Genomic DNA, 4,713 nt, shown 5'->3' on the forward strand with positions numbered 1-4,713 from the left:
CCAGGAGACCACCCACTACACTAGGGGAAAGCTCCTCGCGTCCCAAAAAGTTATCTAGTCGCCCTCCAAAGAAGAAAGCCAGGGTATCAGCTCCAGTAGAGCCATTAGAGCCTTCTTTAGAGCCTCAACCGCCTACTACAGAGTCTCAGATTCCTTCTGGGATGACTCCTGAGGTGATTATCAAGAGGCCTATGGTCACTCAGCCACCCATAGAGGGCAATTTGGATTGCCGGGCTAGGCCATTCCACTATGAGCTTTGTTTTGATAGAGAGACCTTCAGGCTTCAACCAGAGCTCAGAGATTCATTCCATTTACTTTAGAGGTACCATCTGGAGCACCTGATGACTCCAAGGGATTTCTTCTATCCCCGTGTAGCATTAGAATTTTATCAGTCTATAACTACACATCGCGTCCAGGATCCTATTGTCATCCACTTCAGTATTGATGGACATCATGGTATCTTGGGAGCCAGACACATAGCAGAGGCCCTGCACATTCCTTATAAGCCAGCATGTCTAGAGGATTATAGAGTGTGGGCTCATCCTTCTTAGAGTGATATGGTTCATATACTGTCCAGAGGGACATCCACACGCCCATATCTGTTGAGGAAGGAGTTCCCACCCAGCATGTTCTTTATCGATGCACTTCTGTGCCACAACATCTATCCACTTTAGCAGATGGTGCAGAGGAGAGGAGCTTTACTAGAGGCCTTGTTCTGGATATCAGAGGGATTTTTCTTTGGCCCTCATCATTTCATTATGGCCGCTCTTCTTGACTTTGAAGAGAAGGTCCACAGGAAGAAGCTGTTGAGAGCGGATGCCATTCCACTTTTATTCCCAAGGTTGCTCTGTTAGATATTAGAGCACTTAGGATATCCATCTAAGCCTCAGCTTGAGCACAGACGCATATGCCGAGAGCTATTCACTCTCGAAAAATGGACTAGTATGACGACCTATGATGCATAGCCAGGAGCCCCAACTGAACCCGAGCATCTAGAGATACCACAGCCAGAGTGATTACTACTCAAAACATGCTATTTTATAGCTTGTTATTAGCTCTTTTAAGCACCCTTGAGTAGTAATTATTACCTTTTAACTCAATTAACATGTTAGGGACCCTTGCAATCGTTTCTAATCAATTTGTGTTAACTTTTGGTGCTTTTTGATAGCTTTATGCTCACCAAAGCAATATAAGAATGAGGGAGAGCTATATATAATTCATGGCAAAGCTTTTGGAAGCTCAAATTTAAGAAGAAACCAAGCTTTGGAGCCTCATAATCCTTTGCCTTAGTCGTTCAAAGTATGCAAGGAAAGAACAATGGAGAAGAGGAAAACAGGGTGATGAAAATAGGGGACACAGCTGCAGTCTTTCATCGCACTTTTGGAGCACTTCCCGAAGTCCATTTTCTACATTCTATATACCATTTCAAAGCTCAGAAAGTCAAGAATCCAACGATTCAAACCATGTACGATTTGGAGCTGAAATGAGGAAGATATGGCCTCCGGAAGACAACTGCATCAAGCTGAGGGACAATTTCGCACGATGGAAATCAAGGTGCGAATTCCTCAGTCCAAAGTGTGAGAATTTCACACACCTGAGTCCAAAGTGCGAAATTGGAACTGCAACGTGCGAAAATTGGATATTTTTGCCGACTCTTTTTCTTCTGATATTTTTGTGTCTAAATTTCCATTTTCTCCTTGTATTCAGCCACTCATGTAATTCCTTAGCTAGGAAGTATCCAAGGAAGGGTAAAATTACCTTCCTATATAAATTCTCTTGTAAACACTGAAGAGGACTCTCGGGAAGCTTTCTCCAGGAGACCAACTGATGTAAATTCTATACTTAGAATATATATACAGAGCTCTTTTGCTTTCTTTTTCTCTCTACTATTTTCTATTTTCTTGGAACCCAAACAGCCTCTGAGGATGTTTTCCCAGAGGATGAGAGGCTAAACTTATAGTTTCTTGGAGTAAAGGAAGCTAGGTGAAAAGTCCAGATTAAGAGGTGGAGCGTTTCCGTGCATTAAATTCAGGTGGTTGGAGTCCATAAATGGTTTCTAAATTCAAAGTTTTGCTTTAAATCCCTTAGAATCACTTTGACTAGCCAATACATGGTAAGCTTCAGGTCTCTGTGGATGCTTATTGCTAGATCCATATCAGTCCATTAGTTATCATGTACGAGCTAGTGGAAAGTGATTCAAGGTGATAACCCATAGTGTCTTAAGCCATTAATGGATCTCGACTACCATCTCTATTGACTTTTTTTGGATTAAATCTTCATTGTCAAACCTATACCAGTTCGGGAAATAACTATAGGTTAAATCCCCAATGCGAGGAGAAAAATCCGGAATTTTCCACTTTGCATCCTGAACTTGAACCTAGCAACCTTTAGCTCCGGGAGACTTTCTTTCTTCTATTTTTACTTAGTTTTATGTGAGTTTAGTTTCAATCACCACTTTCAAAACAATTTTATTTTCTTTTAAATTTCAAGTTTGTGCTAAAGGAAATCATCAGAATCAATTTCTAATTTAGATTCTGTCACTGATAGAGTGAAAACCCATCCCTGAGTTCGACCCTAGAACTGCTATACTATAGTAGCTTTGCTACGACAGTATAAGGTCATAGGATTTATAAATGTTTTTGATTAAAAGACCCGGTTGGAACCAAACGAATCAAATGGCGCCGTTGCCGGGGATGGTGCCACAATACAGTGATGCAACCTTTTAGAGGCTACTTGTAAATCCATCACAAGTTTGGTGAATTCCTTTTTCATTAACTTCATTTCCTTTCATTTTCCTTTTGTTAAGTTTATTTTCGTTTTCTTCCTAACCTTAACTTTTTTCTAGGTTTCTTTTGTTTTTGTTTTATTTCAGGTAAGTAGTAACATGTGCATGCCCTATTGGATCAGGGACCAAGAGGGAAGATTAGTAAGGATTGAGAATCCTCAAGACACAGAGTTGGATATCTGTGTAAACATCATGGACCCTTCACCAGAGGATCAGAATTCTCAACAAGGTCAAGGGGGTAATCCCATGCATATCTATCCATGAGGGATAGAATGCATCCACCAAGGATGAGTGCACCCTCATGCATCCTACCCCCTCTTGAGCAGTTGGTTATAAGGCCCCATATTGTGCCCTTCCTACCAAATTTCCATGGAATGGAGAGTGAGAATCCATATGCTCACATCAAGGAGTTTGAGGAGGTGTGTAATACCTTTAGAGAGGGAGGAGCTTCAATAGACTTGATGAGACTCAAGCTATTCCCTTTCACTTTGAAGGACAAGGCAAAAATATGGCTTAATTCTTTAAGGCCAAGGAGCATAAGGAATTGGGTTGATCTTCAGGCTGATTTTTTGAAAAAAAATTTCCCCACCCATAGGACCAATGGGTTGAAGAGGCAAATCTCAAACTTTTTTGCAAAAGAAAATGAGAAGTTCCATGAATGTTGGGAAAGGTATATGGAAGCCATCAATGCTTGTCCTCATCATGGTTTTGATACATGGCTCTTAGTGAGCTATTTTTATGATGGAATGTCTTCTTCCATGAAGCAAATTCTTGAAACCATGTGTGGGGGAGATTTTATGAGTAAGAATCCTGAAGAAGCCATGGACTTTTTAAGTTATGTGGCTGAGGTGTCAAGAGGCTGGGATGAGCCCAACTCAAGAGAGAAAGGAAAGTTTCCCTCTCAACAAACCCAAAATCCAAAGGCTGGAATGTACATGTTGAGTGAAGACGTGGACATGAAAGCTAAAGTGGCAACATTAGCTAGGAGGTTAGAAGAACTTGAGTTGAAAAAGATGCATGAAGTCCAAACCATTTCCGATACCCAAGTCCATGTCATGCCATGCACCATTTGCCAATCATGTGATCATGTGGTAGATGAGTGCCCAACCATGCCAGCAGTGAGAGAAATGTTAGGTGATCAAGTAAATGTTGTGGGGCAATTTAGGCCCAACAACAGTGCATCCTATGGTAACACCTATAATTCAAGCTGGAGAAACCATACAAATTTTTCTAGGAAACCAAGACCACCTCCATACCAACCGCAAGCCCAAACTCAAGCACCTCAACAAACCTCTTCAGTGGAGCAAGCCATTGCAAACCTAAGTAAAGTCATGAATGACTTTGTGGGTGAACAAAGGGCAATCAACTCCCAATTGCACCAAAAGATTGAGAATGTTGAGAGTTCTCTAAATAAGAGAATGGATGGGATGCAAAATGATCTATATCATAAGATAGATAATATTCAGTACTCCATCTCTAGACTTACCAACCTCAACACAGTGAATGAGAAGGGAAAGTTTCCCTCTCAACCAAGCCAAAATCCCAAGGGTGTTCATGAAGTTGAAACCCAAGATGGTGAGTCTTCAAATTTGAGAGAGGTCAAAGTTGTGATCACCTTGAGGAGTGGAAAGGAGGTTGATCAACCCTTGCCTAAGGTGAGGCAAGATGAAGAACTCATGTCAAAGAGATCTTTGATTAAAGAGAGCAATAGCCAAGAAGAGCAAAGTGGGAAGAAAAGTACATCCAAATCAAGCACTGAAGAAGAACTAAGGATAGTGATTAAGGAGGATATGATGAAAAAACATATGCCTCCCCCTTTTCCTCAAGCTTTACATGGAAAGAAAGAAATCAAGAATTCATCAGAAATTCTTGAGGTTCTGAGACAAGTGAAGGTGAATATACCCTTACTTGATATGATCAAGCAAGTC

The sequence above is a fragment of the Vitis vinifera genome, chromosome 18, assembly GCF_030704535.1.
Source record: "Vitis vinifera cultivar Pinot Noir 40024 chromosome 18, ASM3070453v1".
Lineage (NCBI taxonomy): Eukaryota > Viridiplantae > Streptophyta > Magnoliopsida > Vitales > Vitaceae > Vitis > Vitis vinifera.